Consider the following 22,905-nt stretch of genomic DNA (forward strand, 5'->3'; position numbering starts at 1 on the left):
GCTGCTAGCCAGCGCGACGCTAAGGTATTTTGCTAGCGAGGATGGCGTGAAACGAATTAGACTGACATACCAACACATGAAATCTGAATGTATTAAAAAAAAATATATATATATATATATCTAACATCCACATTGGAAAATGCTATCAAAGTACTATTTCAAGGAGCACATATCGTAATTTACTCTGTGAAAGTAGGTCAGTTCTTCTACCTTTATCCGTATTTACATCAAAATCTAAAATAATTTGAAATGCCTTTTTCCAACAGTGCCAATCAAAACGGAGCACGACATTATTCTCTTTGAATAGCGAGCTTTTCACGTCAGATGTCGCTGGATGGTGCGAGCTCGCTAATGTTGTGGGCTGTGAGCGTGTGTCGTGTGTATAAATACATCTTTCAACGACATGCCTCAAATTAGCAGCGTAATTGGGGGGTTCGTGTTTTTCCTTGGCGGACGCAAGGCCGTTCCGGCAGGCCGACCGCATCCTGCGAGGCGTCCTTCCAAGTCGTTCACGGGCGACTTTGGCCGCGTTCCGTTGAACCGCGTTCTGTGTTCACTCTCTGCCGATAATGTACACTGCGGCGATGAGGGCCGGCGCTGACAACGAGCAGGATTACAATTCCCGCCGGCGTCGTTTAACGCGCCGCTTCACAGCGAACCGTGGGCCCGAGATGACGGCAAGACTTTACAGCTTTGTTGAATACGTGACAAGCGTCGTCGTTGGCTGTTAGTTGAAAAGAGGACGAGATGTAAAAAAAATAAAAAATAAAATAAAATGAGAGAGGCTGTTTTTATGCCTCTGTTGAGGCTGGCTGGGGAAGAAGCCAGGCCAAGCAAGGCAATTGTCTCCTTGCTCATAAAAAATACAAGTTGACACTTTAATTGATGGGAGGAAATAGAAAACATATTTTAAGGTTAATATACAAGCCCATTGGTGGTTATGGCAGGACTCCAGATGGAAATGTCAACAGGAGAGGTGGAGCCAAAGACTTCTTATGCTGCACATTTTGCTGTCTTTTCAAGATGTGCCTGTGATGACTGAAAACAAATTCTACTAGCTTCATTCGTTTTGGGATTTACAAGTCAGTTTACGCAAGTCTTTAAAAAAACAACAACATTAGTTTTGGCAACATTGGTTTGGAGACTAAAACAAACAAACCCTACTTGCTTCTTATTCTTTGTTCTTCTACTACACACACTTTCCTTGTATCACCCTGTCTCAAAGGGAAAGTTAGTATTATAAAAGGGTGTGTGTGTATATATATATTAGGGCTGCAAGTTGCTACTACACAACACATTTTGTGCAAAACACATCGAACCAAAAAACTGGAAATGGCAAAACGCAGAGCTGCCAAATGAGTTGAATTGAGCGGATATAGCTTCTCATTATTTATTATCTTGTGTGGATATGAATTACTAAACACCAACACATTTAGCCTATGCTAAATGGTTAGCAATCACAATTAGTATTAGCGCGTTCCATGAACAAACGTTAACCAGGCATTTAGTTGACACATACATTACTATATCTACATGAGTTGAAATGAGTGGATAAGAAAGAAAAAATAATAATAAAAAAATAAAAATAAAAAATAAAAAATAAAAAATAAAAAATAAAAAATAAAAAATAAAAAATAAATAAATAAATAAAAAATACATAAAATAAATGAGTGGATATAACTACTAATTATTTATTTTCTGTGCATAGGGGATTATTTGAAAAGAACAACAAAATTAGCCTATGCTAAACGGTTAGCATCACGATTAGCATTCACTCGCTAGTGATGACCATTTAAGGTAAACAAACACTAAGTACCATTTAGTTCACATGTACATCATTATATCTACATGACACAAGTATTAAAAGTCACTTACAGACAGAGGTGACAAATCCAGGACCAGAAAGCAAAAAAAAACAACCTTGCCACAGTTTGGCTTTAGCCCCAGGTGCTCGTTTACTAGCTAGCTAGCATCAATGGCTAAAGCCAAACGGTGGCAAGGTTTTTTACTTCTGGACCTGGGTTTGCCCAGACGACGTACATGTCACAGACGATGCGTCAACAATAGTCCATGAGTAAACTAGCGGAGAAGTCATGTTGTTGCTGTACCATTTGTGGCTTAAAGAGCTCAAGCACCACAACATTATTGTAGATGCTAGTTAGCTAGCGGGGCCTTTCTTTAGACTGTTGTTTGGTTGCTAGCCTTTAGCAGGCCTTTGGCTGATGCTGTGTTTACACCGTTTTTTTTTCGCCTTCATCCGGTTCGCATCTGCATAAAAACTCATCACTGACACTCAATCTTCCAAGACAAAAGGGACAGTGACATGATTAGCACACAGGCCTCCTCCGACTGTTAATTCTGCTCCATGTTCGTGCATTCATTTCCATAACTCCAGCGCACACAGCGAGCGAGGGGGGGAGGGGGGGGGGGTTTGGGTGGGGGGCTGGACTCTGCTCATACACCATCATACTAGTTTTATGCTCGTGCATAATTCTGTTATCTGCATAATCCGCAGAGGAGATGGTGTAAAAGGGCCAAGCTTTTAATGGTTGGGTGGCTGCTGGCTTAAGTATCACTGGACAAAGACGTGGTACTCATTTTACGTACTGCTTGTAAAAAAAAAAGAAAGAAGATAGAGTGATGTTAAAATTGAGCCTTGAAGCAATGGAGTCAAAACGGGATGTACTACTTGCTACAGCCAGCAGAGGCGCTGTTGTCGGGCTCACTCTCAACTAGTTTGCGGTCCGAAGATGAAGTTGTGTTTAATATAACAGTGGCATGGATTCAGGAGTTTCTTCTTCTTCTTCGATACATTAATTCAAAGTTATTGCAATAATTTGTTCATTTTTCTCAAATGTCAATCAAGAAAACGTAATCATGCCGATCCTTAGTAATTGACGTTGGTGAAAATACTGCGATTTTTTTCGTTGCTAAGTTTTAGCAACAGTGAAACCCATTATGTGAATTTAGATCGATTTTTTTTTTTTTAACAGAAGCGATGCAGTTTGTAAAAACAGTCATTTGGGGTTTATCAAATAAAATGTACAACTAAATACATAGACTGTCTTCATATTTATGTGGATTTCATATAATTTTATAAGATTTTTTTTTCTCCCTGGATATGACCTAACTCAATTCTCATGAGATTCTTGTAAAGCAAAACCAAACAAACTCATTAATTAGGATTTATTGTGTTGGGTTTTATTTATGGTCTCTTTTGAAAAACAAATAGTTTGGATGTCAATGTTGCAAAACCGCCACAATGAAATGCAGAATAACACACTTAAAAGACAGGACGGCGAATGTAAACACAAAAGTTATTTAAATTGCAAAAAAAAAAAAATTATGCAAATAATTCTATCTATAACTCCATCCCTCCGGAATCACATGCACTTTTATCAGCTTCCATTTTTCCCCCCGCAGGTTGAAGTGTCAGCGTTTACGCGAGCGGAGCGTCAGAGGAATTCTAACTCGAGAGATTTAACTCACCAAGTGTGTGTGTGTGTGTGTGTGTGTGTGTGTGTGTGTGTGTGTGTGTGTTTGTTTTCTCTCGCCGACTTCAAAACACCTTCGGAGCCAAGCGAAGTTTGATGTCCCGAGTTGTTTTTGACGGCTGTCATCCCGAGAGAACTGTCAATAAAGAGTTCACATGAATGCCACTTATGGTTAAGTCAGCACATTATGCTCGAGGAAGCTGAACGCAAGACACTCCAGACACCTCGTGCCATATCAATCGGCGTATTAAAAAAAAATTTTTTTACTCGTGGGCCACTGCATTTGCCCTCGTTTACAGTAACGAGCAAACTTAACAGAAAAACAAGAAGAGCTAAAAAAAAAAAGAAACAATACATTATGAGAAGAAGTTAAAAATACAGGGAAGCAAAGACTTAAAAATGGCCTAGGGAGGAGGATTTTGCAGAAAAAAACTTGAATTAAGATTGGCAAGAGGACTGGAGCTTTAAAAATAAACCAGTGCATCCCTCCGAGAGTGCAATCAAGCGGGATTCATATAGTCGGTTCTACGTAGAGGACGAAGAATACAGTAAATGACTGTGAGTACTGCTACATGTCAACACGACACGTGTTGCTGTCGTTTAACCCGACAAAGCCAAACGATTAGATTAGAGTCTCTTCTTTCATCAGGAAAAAAAAAAAAGTTTATTTCTATCTTTTCCCCTTTTGCAGGAATTAGCATTAGAATATACCTAAGGTTCATCCTTATTCACAAATCTGTTCAGAACTGTGGGTGAATCAGCTCGTTTGCAACGTGGCCCTGGTTGATCTCTTCTACTCTGCTACCACCTGCTGGCCGTTTTTGTAACTACCATTGCTTCACCCGTTCTTTGGAGTTGAAAGGTTGCATCAAAGCCTTCTGTATGCTCTAGCATAAAAAAATAAAAATAAATAAAAATTAACATATAAATATGTCTTTGGTACAGTTAAACATTTAAAATAGAACGGGAGCAAATGAGTTAAGGAGCTACAACGCAGCTACATAGTTGCTAATCATTGCCTATGTTAGCATTAGCCTTAACACCTTAGCCTTAAACTAAGGAAAGAGTGCCATACATTTGCACACGACACTAACCAACCCATATCAAAATAACGGCCAGTTTTGAGTAACATTCTGGAAATGCAGCAGAAATCCTCCACATTCATGAAGATTGCTGTTAATCGCGCACTCTTTGTGACCTTGTAGGCCGCTTAATTAGATGCGGCGGGTCAAGAGGGCTTTGCATTCTGTTGTTAATTGATTTAAATAATGACTTTAATGGACAAAATGGCTCACGTGGGCGCTGCAGCAACCATTTAGAAAACAAACCCTCCATTCTGCATTACCTCGCAACAAAAAGAAGCAAACATTTTGTGACATTGTTTTTGGATCTGAACTCCGAGTAAACTCTCCACTCAAGTTCGTCTCCACTCCGTGCGCACATGGATCGCCGCGTAGACGCCTGAAAAGCGAACGTCCGTCTCCCGAGCGTTAGTCTGTCATTTCCTTCGGAGTCAGCCTGTCTGCTCCCGAAATAGCGGCCGACCTCAGCGCAGACTCCATTTACATGACTGTGCGGTTTGGGCGCGAGGCCGGCCGGGCCGTGTTTTCTGCTCCCCGAGTGCCGAGCTGCCTTTTGAATGCGCAATGTTTCATTTGGAATCATTTCTCACACGCACGCACACGCGCGCGCACGTTGCTGGCTTTTTACACAATAGAGCTCGATGTCCTGCAAGCAATCTACCGCGAAAAAAGTCTCAAATTAAATAATGCATAATGGATGTGGAGGAATAATAGAGCGGCATGAATAATATTGGCAACAAAGCAAATGGAACTCAATGGAAATGTAGTGAATCTCTGCCAGTGGTACCTTGAGATGCAAGTATAATTCGTTTTGTGTCCACACGTGTAACTCAAAACATAACAGAAATCAACTTTTTGTATTAAAATGAATGTCTTCAAGTTCAACACAAATTTTCCTTCCTTCCTTCATTTCTTTCTCCCGCCTTCCTTCCTCCTTTTTCCTCCCTCCCTCCTTCCTTTCTCCCTCCATCCTTCCTTCATTTCTTCCTCCCTCCCTCCTTCCTTTCTCCCTCTATCCTTCCTTCATTTCTTTCTCCCTCCTTCCTTTCTCCCTCCCTCCTTTCTTCCTCCCTCCCTCCTTCCTTTCTCCATCCTTCCTTCCTCCTTCCCTCCTTCCTTTCTCCATCCTTCCTTCCTCCCTCCCTCCTTTCTTCCTCCCACCCTCCTTCCTTCCTCCCTCCTTCCTTTCTCCCTCTATCCTTCCTTCATTTCTTTCTCCCTCCCTCCTTCCTTTCTCCCTCCCACCCTCCTTCCTTTCTCCCTCCCTCCTTCCTTCCTTTCTCCCTCCCTCCATCCTTCCTTCATTTCTTTCTCCCTCCTTCCTTTCTCCCTCCCTCCTTTCTTCCTCCCTCCCTCCTTCCTTTCTCCATCCTTCCTTCCTCCCTCCCTCCTTCCTTTCTCCATCCTTCCTTCCTCCCTCCCTCCTTTCTTCCTCCCACCCTCCTTCCTTCCCCCCTCCTTCCTTTCTCCCTCCATCCTTCCTTCATTTCTTTCTCCCTCCCTCCTTCCTTTCTCCCTCCCACCCTCCTTCCTTTCTCCCTCCCTCCCTCCCTCCGTCCTTCCTTCATTTCTTTCTCCCTCCTTCCTTTCTCCCTCCCTCCTTTCTTCCTCCCTCCCTCCTTCCTTTCTCCATCCTTCCTTCCTCCCTCCCTCCTTTCTCCCTCCCACCCTCCTTCCTTCCTCCCTCCTTCCTTTCTCCCTCCCTCCCTCCTCCCTCCCTCCTTCCTTTCTCCCTCCCTCCCTCCTTCCTTCCTCACCAGTTTGGATCGTTGTGACTGGACAAATGCAATTAATTCCGAGGAGGAAACTTGTCTTGAAAGTCAACTGATTGAGAGGCGGGCTTTTCGGTGAAAACAAAATAAAACAAAATGTCAGTGATGATGGAGTATGATGTTGGAGGAAAGGGAGAAAGTGCATCAATCACACGTGACGTGACGTGAAACATCGACTACTGACCTTCGTCTGCTGCTTATTTTTCACACACATGGCGGTGACAACCTTGAAAATGACAACAAATAACGCAATCCTCATTGTGATCGACATGCCTTATTTCCATGTGTCCCTTTTTGTCTGGCAAACAGTCTAATGTGCACGTCACTATGGAATCGGCAGTAAGTGAGTGTTGCATATAATACACTCATAAGTAGGAATGTTTGATACCACTTTTTCTTTAGACCATACTCAAATCTTCAGTACTCGCCGAAACCGATACCAAGTGCCGATACCATTAGTACTTATGATACATAAAATGACAGATAAAAAAAAAATTAAATGACATATATATCCCAACTACAGCAAATATCCTGAAATTAATGGAAATTATATTGTTTCGCAAGAGCACGGGCCGATACCGGTATCGTTGCGCCGATACCAGGTATCGGCCTGATACCTGGTATCGGTACTCGCCCATCCCTACTTATGAGCAAAAGCTCTATGTTGCCTGTACTGCTTTCAGCAGGAAAAAGTGAACGCATTAATGCACTGAATAATAACAAAATTCTAAGTTTATGGTAACCTAGCTTTAAGTGGCTAATACATGCTAATTTAAAAAGTGGAGGGGGGGGGGTGGGATCATCCTGCTGCAGAGTGAGAGGAAAAAGGTTGATTGTCAGGTAGGTCAGTGTCTTCTGGCAGGCAGAGAATTGAATTCTGGCTCAAACATGGAGGGAAGCGTTGGCGTAAGAATGTTGCTAGAAAAAAAAGCAGCATCCATTTTTCAGATTGCAGCCGTCGTAGTAAGTGTTGTTTGATTGACGTTTGAGCAGGGCTTGGTTTCAGCGCACCGAGTGGCCAACAGTGTTTGAAAAAGGAGACTCTGATGAGATTCTTCATGATTTTGAAGCCCCGCTTTATTTACGAGATAATTTGTTGTTGTCTGGTCGTACGTTGCTCTTCAGCATTCGCATAAATAACTGATGAGAATAGTTTAATAGAGCAACCCATAAATATACTATGGATTATGATAATAAAAACAGTCATGTCATTTCAAACTCATTTTACAACATTAACCTTACAGATGATTTGATTTTGAAAAAACATATGTGGCAAAGACTTTCACAACTTTGAGTAGATCTTCCCCGACATAAGATGTTAGTCAAGACTTTTTTTTTTCTTAAAGAAATAAAAATAAAAAATAAAAAAAATAAAAATAAAGATATTAGTCAAGACTTTAACATACTGTACTTCTTTGACACCAATTTCTACTTTCCTTTTCGCCAGAGCTTCGGCGACGCCATTCTCGAACTTTCTATAAAGAACACAAAAAACACAGGTGAGTTTTTCAGCGTACCTGAGAATACCTTTCACCGAAAAACGTAAAATAATTAATTTGCGAATAGGGGCTTCAACTGTATATTTTTTTCCCCCCACAGAAAGCTTGAATTAAATTCAGAATTGTTCAACCTAGCGCTGCACTATCCCCCCCTATTATTGTCATTTGACTGCCCATTGTTAATGAAGAAAAATGAGCAAAATACCAACATAAACAAACTGTTGAGCGGTTCGCTCCGCCTCAATCATTCAGCCCACAAACAGTCGCTTGAATGCTGGCGTCGTCAATCACTTTGAACAGAAAAAGGGGATGGGGGCGCCGCATCTTAAAGAGTCTCATCAGCCTCTCAATCAGAATGGAAATCACCGCTCGGGAGCCTGCTGAAGTTTTAATGGCGCATTAGCGTCTCCACCTGGCCCCTAAAACGCGGCAGGTAACGGTAGTCGGGCGCTATTTATGGCGGCGGATGCAAATGAGACGCGGGGATAAGTGAGTGTTTAATTTATGCGCTTATAAAGGCTTTTCGGAAGGCGACTCGCCGAGACGTATCGTGTTTGCCGTCCTCCCAGCGAGGTGAATCCACAAAGTTAGCTTGAGCCACAAACATCCGCTTATCGCCGCCGCAGCCCCCAACGCGGATTGCCACAGAATTATACGCAGTGTTTACTGAAGCTGCATCTCATTGATAAGGATGAGGTTGGAAGCACTGCATAGTGACGTACAAAAAAACAAAAAAACAAAAAGAGGCCGGGAGAGAGTTTGGCACCAGCCAGAACTACCATCGCAAATCCACCACATCCCAAACTAGTTGCAGCTTTGTTTGTTCCAAGGTAACCTCGCCATATAATAATGCTATGCTGTTAGCTTATACCAATGTAAAGTCGAGTTAATGTCAGTAGTAAGATAAGCTAACGAGTTTACTTACTTACTTAAAAAAAATAAAAATTGTAGGTCACCTTGACGTCACTCAGTTTGTGATACTGTTTGAATGGGCAAGCCACACCCCTAAATTGATGAGTGGCCAATCACATAGGTTTAATAAATGCTTTGGATTCATCACATATAAACAAGCACAGCTTTGTCTGTTCCAAGAAAACTTAGCCGTGAAATAATGCTATGCTGTTGTTAGCTCAATTACCAAAAGGCTAACGTTTTGCTACGAAGGTTTAGTTACAATCCATGGTGAGCTAAGCTAATGAGGCTAGCTAGGAAATCTTGCTTTGCCACCACTTTGTTTTTACGTTACTGTTAAGCCACTCTGGCTTTTCAGTATTATAATGTCTGAAACACTGAGCGACAACCCAAAAAGCAGACTAGCCAAAACGGAGAATAACGCTACGTGGTCTTCTGCTTATTCAGATGAATCCATCAAAAATCCACAGGGCACAAAGTCCGTGTATCTTATTATCTTAGCTGTAAAATAATGCTATGCTGTTGTTAGCGCATTCACCAAACGGCTAATATTATGTTACTATCTTAAGGTCGAGTTACTATCTGTAGCGAACGATGCTAATTAACTCGTCTACTCTTTGCAAAACCTCTATATATCATCTTATTGCCATCATTTTTTTTTGGTTTTGAGTTTGACCCCTTTTATATATTTGTCTCCCAAGGCCTCCTCATGGAACTGAAGTCGTCAGACTGTCGCTTCAAGATTGCCGCCAGTTTAAAAATGCGGGATGACATTTCTGTGTCAGCTCTTGTCATCCTTTTCAGCGGCGAAAACAATCAACGGCTGTCGCTATCGCGCCGCTTCCGTCTCTCGGCTCCCAAAGCCCATTCCCGCCTTTGTTTTTCCTCTTAGCGCCGTCACACTTTCCGATACGTGTCGCCGTGATTTTTCCCTACCATATTTTTTTTATTACTATTATTAAGCAGACAGCAGCTGTCGCCTTAAAACGACCATTTTTTTTTCCCTTCCTGAAGGATTTAGGATTACAAGGTTTGTACGGGTGGCTCTCACTCTCTCTCACATAACACCTCCCGCTGTGATGCGTGCGCAGTGACAAACATACTAAAAACGTCATGAAGCTCGCTGGAAGAAGAAAAAGGTCATACAAGACGTAGCCTCTCCTGGGAAGCCGTTGCAATTTTCGATGATGTGTCAGTACGGCGTCCGGAAATGGATTTTCGTGTATAGGGGCGGGAGGAGAGTGATGGCTGCTAAACGGTGCTACCGAGGCAATCAACCATGACAAATTTGCCGCCCAAAGAGGAAGTCACAGATGCCAGGGGAGCGCGCTGTGAATTTGTCAGCTATGACTGTCAGCGCCACGAATAGTCCGGTCACATTTGCGCAAGGATTTGACAAATGGTGAATGAAGAACTCCTGTGGTGGTTTTACGTCACTACATACGCCACTAATCGCAAAAAGTTCAAGACATTTGGGCTTTCGAGTGACTTTTCAACATCTACCGGCTGTTCAGCATTTCAGCACATTTTGCACATCTTGCTGTACATGAAAATTCACAACAGACGTTTGATCCGAGGAAATTTTTCATTTTGGCATTGCAGGACTTCTCATCTGATCCAAGCTTTAGTGAGAGTCAAATTGTGTTCACCTGTAAATGTTTAGTGGCACAAGATCCGCGAGTGAAGTTACAAACCATAGTTTTGCATTCTTGTCCAATTTAACAATCCATCCCTGTTCAAATACTGTCACTAAAATCGCCATCAGTCAACAACAATAATAAAAAAAAAAAAAGGGAAGGTTCTTGCTGGACGCATGCAATTTCAAGCAACTTGTGACCTCCTACCAGACACGACATCAAACCACTCCACCCCATTTTACAATATGATATCGTATTCCTAATATCCCAAACCTCCGCATGCCTCCATCGCTTGGCGGGTCGTCCCAGTTGCGACCCTTATCATTCCGAGCGCTGCCATTGTGAAACAAGCGGCCAGCTGCTGCCACTTCGCTCGACATTTTTCCCGCAGAAGATTAAAAACACACATCACCTTGGACCTCAAAAGTATTGCATTTAAAAAAAAAAAGACAAAGAAATGGTGTTTATTCCTGTTGAAACGTGACACCAAAAAGTATCGAGCTTGCAAAAATAGGAAGCTAACTGCCAGAGGGGTTGATGTCTTATTTTAAGTGTAAAAAGACACAAAACCTTACAGATTTCTAATATTAGGCTTACCGTTACATATGTTGAAAGTTTAAGTCACCCTGCTAACCAGTAAGTCGGGCATGCTAGACTAACTATATACAGTATAAGTCAACTAGCATGCTACCCAATCAGTCTTACTTAAAAAGTAACACCACACATTACCTAGCATCTTCCTACTATTAGACTCACTTGAGTGAGAAAAGAAAGCAATCATTTTTGCTCATTACAGCTATCAGTCTACGCCTACCATCTTCCTTCAAGATTAAAACCATCTCCGTTTTCATATTAATGGACTCACTTCTACTTAAAAGAAAGCAATTCATTTTGTTTATTACAGCTGAAAGCCCTTGCTAACCAGAAAATGGCTAACTTTCAAGCTATCATGGCAGATCCGCTTGACATCTTCTCATTACAGCTATCAGTCTTCTAAGCAAATGATTGCGCTAAGCAGCGAGTAGCTAACGAGCAAGCTAACTCCTGGACCAGTCCAGTCTTTTCTTTCCTGTAAAAGTACACATCTCCTAGTATCTTCCCATTATTAGAGGCACATTTAACAAAAAAAAAAAAGCTAATTAATTTAATTTAAAAAGATCCCCCCCTTCCCATTTGAAAGTCTTTTACATGAAGTTACCCTGACAAACTAGGCTAACTAGCAAGCTAACCTGCTAACCTTGCCTGACGTCTTCCTTTAAGATTAGCCAGCAATTAGCAACCTGGTAGAGAACTTTGTCTTCTTTTCATATTAATCACATCGTTTTGCCATATGAGGCACACAAAGAAACCATAAATATTACAATTAAAGCCTGATACGTGAAGCTACTCTACTAAACACCAAGCAAGCTAAACTGCCGAATCGCCTACCATCTTCCTTCAAGATTAAAACCATCTCAGTTTTCATATTAATTGACTCACTTCTACTTAAAAGAAAGCAATTCATTTTGTTTATTACAGCTGAAAGCCCTTGCTAACCAGAAAATGGCTAACTTTCAAGCTATCATGGCAGATCCGCTTGACATCTTCTCATTACAGCTATCAGTCGTCTAAGCAAATGATTGCGCTAAGCAGCGAGTAGCTAACGAGCAAGCTAACTGCTGGACCAGTCCAGTCTTTTCTTTCCTGTAAAAGTAAACATCTCCTAGTATCTTCCCATTATTAGAGGCACATTTAACAAAAAAAAAAGCTACATTTAATTTAAAAAGACCCCCCCCCTTCCCATTTGAAAGTCTTTTACATGAAGTTACCCTGACAAACAGGCTAACTAGCAAGCTAACCTGCTAACCTTGCCTGACGTCTTCCTTTAAGATTAGCCAGCAATTAGCAACCTGGTAGAGAACTTTGTCTTCTTTTCATATTAATCACATCGTTTTTCCATATGAGACACACAAAGAAACCATAAATATTACAATTAAAGCCTGATACGTGAAGCTACTCTACTAAACACCAAGCAGCTAATTAGCAAGCTAAACTGCCGAATCGCCTACCATCTTCCTTCAAGATTAAAACCATCTCCGTTTTCATATGAATTGACTCACTTCTACTTAAAAGAAAGCAATTCATTTTGTTTATTACAGCTGAAAGCCCTTGCTAACCAGAAAATGGCTAACTTTCAAGCTATCATGGCAGATCCGCTTGACATCTTCTCATTACAGCTATCAGTCTTCTAAGCAAATGATTGCGCTAAGCAGCGAGTAGCTAACGAGCAAGCTAACTGCTGGACCAGTCCAGTCTTTTCTTTCCTGTAAAAGTAAACATCTCCTAGTATCTTCCCATTATTAGAGGCACATTTAACAAAAAAAAAGCTACATTTAATTTAAAAAGACCCCCCCCCCCCTTCCCATTTAAAAGTCTTTTACATGAAGTTACCCTGACAAACAGGCTAACTAGCAAGCTAACCTGCTAACCTTGCCTGACGTCTTCCTTTAAGATTAGCCAGCAATTAGCAACCTGGTAGAGAACTTTGTCTTCTTTTCATATTAATCACATCATTTTGCCATATGAGACACACAAAGAAACCATAAATATTACAATTAAAGCTTGATACGTGAAGCTACTCTGCTAAACACCAAGCAGCTAATTAGCAAGCTAAATCTACCATCTTCCTTCAAGATTAAAACCATCTCCATTTTCATATTAATTGACTCACTTCTACTTAAAAGAAAGCCCTTGCTAACCAGAAAATGGCTAACTTTCAAGCTATCATGGCAGATCCGCTTGACGTCTTCTTTTAAGATTAAATACACACATATTGTATCTTCCGGGCTACTTGACTGGTTGTTTACTGGTAGCACAAATGAGCTTTCCAGGGGACCTCCTGTCAGGTGTGTTTTTTGAAGGTCATAGGCAAGCGCCCGTGGAATTCCGAAAGTCCTTGGCATGTCTGCAGGCAGACATGCGTGTTGATGCGGCTGGAGAGAGACGTCACCACCGGGGGGAGCGTCTGTTCAGGCCTGGGGGTGCATCGCCGGGGATTGTTTGGTCGCTGTACAGCCTTGAGCGGTTTCGAGATGCCTTAAGCATGTGGCTGCTTTGGCTCGCTCTCAAGCTGACGTCTGCCAGCTCCTTGGCGCTGTGAAGCTGACATCTTTGCTCCGCCATTTGGGAGAGGACGGGAGAAGGGTTCGGTACTGGCGCATGATTAAAATATCAATCCGCTCGGCCCCGGCATAAGCACTGGAAACGTGTCAGGGGAAACATGTAGGTTTTCCAGTGGCTGATTAGCGAGCGCGAGGATAATAGGACAGATGTAATGATGTCGGAATGTTGAACAAAAAGGATTGTGACAGTGCAGAAAAGTGGAAGTGACAGCGTAGGACAAGCAGGATGACGGCGAGCGAGAGTGAACGTCACTCTTTTGAAAAGGTCTCATTAGAAGGAACTTTTTTTTTCTCCCCCACATAAAGGTAGGCAGGTTCGCGTGATAATTCAATTCAAGAGTTTTATTTTCATTAAAAAGTGAGTCTAATAGGACGATACAAGATGGTTTAGCCTTGAAGGAAGACATCAAGGGAACTGGAAGGTTACGTTCAAATTCATGCTTTTATACATGCATTGAAAAAATATGCATGCATAGAAGATCCATCATCCTGACCCAACAAAGGATTTGACACAAACGAAATAACCACATAATGTATATATTTTTTTCCAGTGCAAAGGGTTCGCTTGCATGAAAATTAGCAGTCAAGGACGGCACAAAACTGCTGCGAAGCCAACATGAAGTGCAAGAATTCATTTTGTATAGCATAGAAATCAACTCACTCAAAATGTTAATATTATTGCGGTAGTATTTTTGTCCTGCATATCATTCAAAATCTGCAAAGAAATTATTAGGCCTACTCGTGTTGTAAAATGGGGCAGTATATGACCCAGTGTCGTGTAACTCAGAGCCATATAGAGAGAGAGTTTGGCCAACTCTGTTCTCAGCAGGGTAACAAGATGGCGTCCGTATGTCATGTGGCCAACGGTGATTGGTCACGCTGTGATTGGTTAACTGCTGGTCACATGATAAATGGACGCCATCTTGTTACGCTGCTAAAGCAGAGTTGGCAAAACTCTCTCTATACGTCTGCCATCTAGTGGTGAATGGTGATATTACAAATCATAACTACAATTGGAGTCGCGGATTTGCATAGTCACAGATTTGTTTCCGTTTTTTCTCCCTCAATAATTTTCATATTTTGAATATTTCCAGTTTTTTCTAGGACACATTTTTTCGTGAAAAACGTATATTGAATGTTTATCAGCCTTTTTTGAAGAATGTTTTGGGTTTGTAACAATAATAACAAAAAACCTGATTCTTTTTTGTTTTGACCTCACACAAACTGTAAACCCTTTAAATGTAATCAACATTTATTGGTTGGTTTTAGTTAAAAGCAACTTTAATGATAATAACAGGTCACAGTTAATCCGGAAATTTGTTAGTTCGCTGCTTGTTGTTTAGTTCAGTAACTTTAGCTGTAAGACTTTAAATTGTAACGATCGTAATTTATTGCTGGCTTTTCATTAAAAGTGACTCATAAGAAAGTACGCAATGCTGACGATCGCTGGTTCCAATTTCAACTCTAACAAAATCAAAACTGGATACCTAAACTTGTTACCTGTCAGAGCGGAGAAAGAATGATTCCGGATGTAAAAAAAAAAAAAAAACACCGCAAGGAAAGAAAATAACATCCCATCTCCTGTCGCTGCTCTTTCCTGCGGAACAAAACTCACCGTTATTTGTCGGCGTGGCGCAGTAGGTGACAGCGTGCTGTTGAGCAGGCTTCGATGGGAGGTCGCACCTTCCGTACCCGCACACGCGTAATAACCACGGTGTCGTTGCTCAGCGAACGTGGCTGTCAGTCCGCCCCAAACAATCCTGTCTTTTTTTTGACAGTATTGATTTTCTCGCCGACGGGGAAAAAAGGTCCGCGGCATCTTCGGGGCCTGCGCTGTAGCTTTCAATGAAGCTGCCGTTTGTCAGGCATCACTCCGAGCTGGGCGGGATGAGGGAGACGGATAACCTTTGGCTAACCGACGAGGTTGACGCCAGCACGACTCGGCAGGGAACTCGCTGGAAGTGAAAACATATTTGAAAAATGAGGCAGTCGTGCGGGAAAACAAGACAGTGATTCAGCATACCGGACAACTGGGAATTTATTTTGATAGCCCAGTTTCCGAGTTGAGAGAACTATTCAAGTTTCAACATGGCGGAGAGCGCCGAAGGATTTGTGAATGGCAAGAAATATGAACACTTATAAGGTCGTTAACGTCCGCCAGCACAGCAGGTTGCTTTAGAATCGACACAATTACGTAGCATACACAATTTTTCATATAACAACAAAATCACATAAACAGAACTCGGTTGTAATTAGGAGTTTCTGAGTGGTAAGGTCCATCTTTCCCGTAGCACGTGAAGGCAGGGTTAGAATGTATAAAAAAAAAAAAAGCCGCTAATCACTAACAAAAATACTGGATGACACGAGAAAAAAACTCGCAAATTTGCCACTTTATAAAGTCACAAATTTGGCACTTTATAAAGTGGCAAATTTTCTTTCGATAAAATCTTTCTTAAGTGGCAACTTTGCGAGACAAAACTCGCAAATTTGCCACTTAATAAAGAGGCAAATTTTCTTTCAAGAAAATCTTTATAAAGTGGCAAATTTGTGAGAGAAAAAACTCGCAAATTTGCCACTTTAGAAAGATTTTAGTGGCAAAATTTGCGATTTTTTCTCTCACAAATTTGCCACTTTATAAAGATTTTCTTGAAAGAAAATTTGCCACTTTATAAAGTGGCAAATTTGAGAGTTTTTTCTCTCGTAAATTTGCCACTTTAGAAAGATTTTAGTGGCAAAATTTGAGATTTTTTCTCTCGCAAAGTTGCCACTTTATAAAGATTTTATCGAAAGAAAATTTGCTACTTTATAAAGTGGAAAATTTGTGAGTTTTTGTGAGTGAATTTGCCCTCACCCTCTAAAAAAACTATATTTGTACGTGGCCCTAATACGCCGTCGTACGTAACACACGTACACACAAAACCTGCCATTTTTTCTTCCCCGACACCCCTTGCGATCGACTTGGGAGCAGTCTACAAATCACGGTAACAACACGTTGCACGCCGCCTCCCATTGGTCACGCAAAGTGTCAGTTAAATTCAACACATGCTAATTGGTCCCGTGATGAAAATGAAAATTTTTTCATAAATTCATTAAACCTCCTGGATGCCTGGACAGGATGCAAAAAAAACAACATGTCTGGCCAAAAGAGGACATTTGGCCACCCTATCCTATCCTTTCGTGTCATAAAGAAATGTCAATCCTCATATTAAATCTGGTAGCTGTTTTTGCCAAAAGGCATCCCAAAAGTTGTCGATGCGTGGGTTGAAAAACATGGCCTCTGCTCGACAGACATATGTATAAAAATTTGATACTGCCATTTCCAGCCATTGGTAACGCATGCTGTGTAATTGCGGCGGTAAAAAGTCCTCTTTGTGGCACGACCTCACTTTTAGCCCTTTTTCTTGGAAATTCAACATTTTACTTTGATTAAAAGTGGGGGAAAAAAACATCAGCATTATTACAGCCTGCCATTATATCAAATTATGCTTCCTCCCATCTGCATTTTTCTTTGCATATTGAATTGGGCAAATTGCACTGTTCCACTTGTGCAAGGCATGGGGGCCCATTTTTCAAGACTATTTGATTGACCATTTGTGGGCCGTTGCGTAACCATCGGGTTTGAGAGCTGGGCGACATCCTGTAATTATGCCCAAGGAATTTATTTATCTGGGTTGCTACCACGACAACCGGATCCTGAGAGGCAAGACACGCGTCCGTGCTCATGATGGCGGCGCTAGTGTAACTCTCTAACTGACATAAACAAACATTTTGGTAAAGATTCGACTACTGACTAGACTGGCCAATCACAGCACAGCACCCGGATCTGGCAGTACTCAATTCGGAATGGATTAATAGATAATTATTATTATTTTTTTATTATTATTGTAACATAGATGCTAGTTGTTAGCCATTGTGCCTGTAGTGTTTCTCGTTGTATATTAGCATTAAGCTAGCAGAGGGTATGTCGCTTGGAATACGTGCGTACATGGGTTTGTTTTCTATTTAGATTGACAGTAACCTTCAATCACTCAATAATACCGGTTTAACACATACTATCTTCTATGTTTACTTTTAAAGTGTGATTTATTACTCGGAAATGAGGATATTCAACGTGCGCGTGTGTTTACGATAAAAAGTGCAAACACCGAAGAACCATCAGAAGCGAGAAGAAAACTAAACCAACAAACCCTCTGAGAAATCGCTCATTCATCACGTTGCATATTAGTTCCAGGGAGCGAAAACGTTTCCTCAAATTGTGTCATCAACCGTTTGTTAGCTGACGCGACACGCCGAAAAAAATGCTTCAATTTACCCCACGGGAGAAAAGGATACAGGTGTAAACTTACACTGACATTTAGGTGTTGCTTGATTGCAAACAAACAAAAAAAGCAATCTCATTTATTAACAGAGAATTGCCTTTTTATTTGTCAGAAAATCTTCTAAACTAGCGAGATAAACCAGGAGATGCCACTTGCATGTGATACAAAATGGCGTACCTTCATGTGCGCGCGGCTTTCAGAAACAGGAATAACAATAATTTGGTCTTCAATTTCCCTGAAGTATGTTTTTGTGAACATCAAAGACAATTTAGAAATGTCGTTGACGACAATGTATATGTCAATATCCAAGACAATTTAGAGATGTCAACGAACGCAATCGTGTCATTTTAATGAATATTATTATTATTATAAGTTTATCTATTTTTTATTATTATTATTATTTTTAACTTTTAACAAGGTAGGGCAGATTAACATTTGCAACCTGTTTGCAGACGGCATATGTAGTTACATATTTAAATCCTATATTACATGAATAAAAGGTTGACGATAGGCTACAAACAAGTGCAGTGCAGCAAATTCTTAAACGAAATTTGGATGAGTGAAGTGAGCTTTATTTATTTATTCCAGTTGATTTGGGGCAGAAATCTGAAAAGAAGATCGACCAAAAGTCGTGTGGAAAAATGAAGACGTTAATAAAAACTGCTGGAAAAGGAGGTTGTGGGTGGTGGTGTGCGTGGTGAGCAGACGGTAACGATAGGGAAGGTGACTACAACAAATTTATGTTAATTAAGTCGATTTGCAGGACTCGACGCGCGCGCTCCATTAACAATAAAGTTAATTTGGGCTTCATTGAATCTAACGTATGTGTATTAAACACAATTTTGGAATCTTTATATTGTGTTTTTTGTAAACATCAAAGACAGCTGGGAACCTTCAACGACCCTGACATACTCGTTTTTGGAAAAATCAAAAACAATTTCTTCAATTAACCTTAAAAAAAAAAGTATTTTCATAAACATACACCAACAACAACGTTAACATTGCCAGCAACAAATTTCACATTTCATTAACAAACAGATTTTCATAAAAAAGGCAAAGACAATTTTAGACATTTCATTGAATCTTTTTAAAGTTTGAATGCGTTTCGCATCTCCCCGCGAAGGCCACGGGAGCATTCCCACTTTTGCGGTTACTATTTTTCCCAGCATTTGTCACCGTTTACTCCGATTTCCCATCAGTCGGCATTTTTGACAACCTTCTTAGTGCTCCCATTGTCAAAAAATGCTGAAATGTCCACACAGATGTCACGGAGCTTGCATCCTGCCAAAAGATTAAAACTTCCTGTCACAAAATGAGCCATGATCACCGACTGGCTATCTTTGTTTTTGATTTGATGATTTAACTTTTGAACTCTTCCCTCTAAATTGTCCTAAAAGCTTCTTAATCCATTGGAGATGAAAGCTGGCCCTTTAGAGCACTAAAATGTTTGTTTTTTTTGTGACACAAATTGAGAGCTGAAAGGGCTGCAGGGGGAAAACAAAAAGAAAGTAATCACGGAAAACGACTCTAATGGAGTCTGTGAATAAAAGTAATGAGACATAAATTAGCATAAAAGCCACAATTAAAATGTTTGGATGGATTTGTCATTACGCATAATGAGCCTTAACGCAGACGGATGTACCTCCACCTAATGCGTGTGTGTGCGTGTGTTTTCATATTACCAGCTGTCTACTCCAAAACAAAGAAAAAGGTGCAGCAGCAGTTTGAGAGATGAATAAAAGGATGGAGGGAAGAATGAAAGGAAAGGGAAAAGAATAGAAGAAATATAAAAGGAAAAAACACATTACGAGGTTGTGGCTGTGTTTCAAATATGCTACGAGCATAACGACTAAAACAACGACAACATATATGACGCATACTTACTCTTAACGCAGCCATTATCACTGAAGCAACCCCCTTCGCTCCTGGCTGTTTTACTGGTTTTGGACTGATTTTGCAAGGCCCACAGAATATTGTGTTCTATTGCTAAAAAAAAAAACATGGAACATACCCCCCAAAAAAACATTAGTCTCTTCTTTCATCAGGGAAAAAAAATATTTCTATCTGTTTCCGTTTTGCAGCAATTAGCATTAGAATATAGCTAAGTTTCATCATTATTCACAAACCTGAAAAGAACTTGTTGCGACATGACCCCAGTTGATCTCTTATACTCATCTGCCACCCGCTGGCTGCTTTTTGTAATAACTACCATTGCTTTAAGCGACCTCTTCAGGTCAGAGGCTGCCTCAAAGCCATAAAAAAAAAAAAAAAATTAATGACCATGGCAATATTTAAAATAGAACATTTTTATACGTTTTTGGGAGCAAATGAGTTAATTAGTGTGAATCAATTTTGCATTCTTTCTTTCACACTGCCGTACTCAAAAGCGATGCAGCCAATGAGGCAAAGCAAGGCAGCTTTATTTATATAGCGTGTTTCATACACAATGTGCTTCACATATGAGCAACATTTAAAGGAAAACGAATTTAAGATATTTAAAAAAAAGAAAAGAATCATTTCATACATTTAAACGCCAAGTGGAGAAATAAAATGTCGTTTATCCAGATTACTATAAGAACATACAGCCCAAGAACATGATTTTTGAATTTTTTTTTTTTTTTAAATATAAATGTTCTAAAAGAGGGGGGGGAGGGAGCTTTTTATTTATCTAAGGTTTTAAAGCAAATTTGGAGCTAACTTCACTTCTGTTGGCATTTTATACCATTCATTTGCAGCATATCAGCTAAAAGCTGATGCACCATATTTGCTTTGCTGAACTCTGGCCTTTATGAAATAACCCAAGTCAGAACATTACTCGGTTCACATTCCATTGGCATTTCTTTACTATATTCAGGATCTAAGCCTTCATTTTAAAATCTATTCTACAACTGACTGTCTAAAATCTCGACCGGTATAAAGTCTTTAGGACTTGAGTAATGAGTAGGACACTATTCACACAAAAAGCCTGCTCACTCCTGCTGAGGTTTGTGCCAAAAGTTGCAATCAAAAAGTCAGGCAGCACAAATGAGAACGCTGTCATCGAGAGCAAAAATCTAATCAGTAAGGGAGGAAAATAGAGAACCGTAAACAAGATGCAAGTAATAAAAATAAAAATAAATAAATAAATAAATAAATAAATAAATAAATAAATAAATAAAGAGCAATGATGATGACATTTCCGAATGAACAATACTGAGCTCTTTAAGAAATAAAGAAAAAATAAAAATAAAAAATAAAAAAGATGCAAGTAATAAGTTTGACTTTTAAGACGACTTTTTTTTGTGTGTGTGGTTGAGTTAGATCAGTGGTCCCCAACCTTTTTTCGCACCAGGGACGGGTTCGAAAAAGGACTTTTCACCAGACTGGTAACCATTCGCTGGTGGGTGGATATGAAACAAGGAAAAATTTAAATATACAGCAGGAGAAGTTACATACGTGACGTCATGTTAACATTTGTTTACTTACATTGAATATTTCAAGCTTTTTTTCCCTTCACAGATAAACATCGTATTGAAACTTTTCAGCAAAAGAAATCACTTTTGGAGTCATTCAGTTGTATTTGTCCAACGGAACCTTTTACAGCACAGGGAAATCTATCTTCTTCATCTCCCGGCTGAGAAAAGACAGATACGCACATGCAAGGAATTCAATTTATTTGTTTGTGTAAAAGGTATCTCCGCCGACACTAACCTCTTTTACACCGTGTTTCTTTTCATAGCCCCCCCCCCCCCCTCCTAAATTATTTATTTGATGAGATTCGTCCGACCTGGTGAGCGCGGCTCTTTTTTGGGGCTGTAATTCGATTCGTCTGGCTGCATCCTGGCAAAGAGCAAATGAAATAGTGAAAGAGAGGCTTCACAAATGCGGCGCGCTCGGCTCGCTCGGCTGCTTTTGTGGATACACAAAAGACTTGTGAGATCGTCACCGGCAACATCACCGGCATCATTTCCGCCGGGACCCGGCAAACGGCAAAAGCCTCTGGATCCTCTTATCAACCACCGATGACATCCTTTTGAAATCGATCTTGTAACGTTGTTTATTCAAAACAGTGCATGATATGCTGTTGGTTTCCTTGCAGAACTCGGGAGTTGCGTTTTAAAACATTTGAACAAATCTGCGGAAATATGCGGAACTGTGCTGCTGGGCATGATGTGAGCAAACAATGCAACGAAAATGAGATTCTATTGTCAAGACGGTGCATGATATGCTGCTTGATAGTATGCAAGGAATGTGGACAAATGGGATGAAAATGTACACAAATATGTGAACAAATAGGTCACGTGTTATGGGATTAAAATAGGGAACAATTATTGAGTAAAGACAGAGCGAGATATGCACCAATCTGTGGTAAATTAATTTACTCTTTGCTATTCTTTACTATTTACAATGGTAGAAAAAAAGACCATGTGTTTAAATTCTCATATCATTTTTTTATTATTTTTATTTTTTTTAATTTATATTTTTTATTATTTTTATTATTTTTTTATATTTTTTATTTTTTATTTTTATTTTTTAAAAACAAAATAATTCTCATTTCATACCTACAACATCCTTTCAAAATCAGTAGTGTAAGATAGATTATTACTGACAGTGCATGATATGCTGCAATGCCTCACTTGAAGTTAGAAAAAAAAAGGCCAAAATGTACACAAATGCAGAAAAATGGGCCATTGTGTCACATTAGTCTTATTTGAATGTTAGTGCCATGTAAATATGCTTCAATAGTCAAGGCCATGCATGACATGCCGTTACATTTCACTGAACACGAAAAAGGGGACAAAATATATTGGGCCGAGGAAAAAAGTCGTGATTAGTCGATTAATCGATGTAATAATCGATAGGCGACTCGATTTTTTAAAAAGTGGTTAGTGACAACACAAAAAATATGCATGAGTGGAAATAAAAAAAAATTCTGTATACTACTTTGCACTGGAAGGAAAAAGATGGAAAGTACCCCCCCCCCCCTTTTGGTAAAGGCAGTGAATGTTATGTGACTTGTTGCTAATCCTCTCTAAAGTGAAGAAGAGCA

The 22,905-nt window shown here is 40.2% G+C and overlaps 1 long non-coding RNA gene across 2 annotated transcripts in view; it reads right to left on the minus strand.

Moving 5' to 3' along the window:
• Positions 1-7,416: 7,416 nt before the first annotated feature.
• Positions 7,417-22,905, minus strand: part of LOC147169284 (uncharacterized) — a 97,730-nt gene continuing 82,241 nt past the window's right edge. Inside the window, exons 4-5 of one of the 2 annotated variants that reach the window (XR_015095834.1) lie at positions 15,173-15,512; positions 7,417-7,823 (exon numbers count right to left, since the gene is read on the minus strand). This is a non-coding gene — a long non-coding RNA (uncharacterized LOC147169284). The remainder of the gene's footprint in view (positions 7,824-15,172; positions 15,513-22,905) is intronic. The other variant, XR_015095835.1, reaches the window with a different exon arrangement.

Source organism: Leptonotus elevatus, chromosome 8 (genome assembly GCF_054856555.1).
Source record: "Leptonotus elevatus isolate MCC_2025b chromosome 8, RoL_Lele_1.0, whole genome shotgun sequence".
Classification (NCBI taxonomy): domain Eukaryota; kingdom Metazoa; phylum Chordata; class Actinopteri; order Syngnathiformes; family Syngnathidae; genus Leptonotus; species Leptonotus elevatus.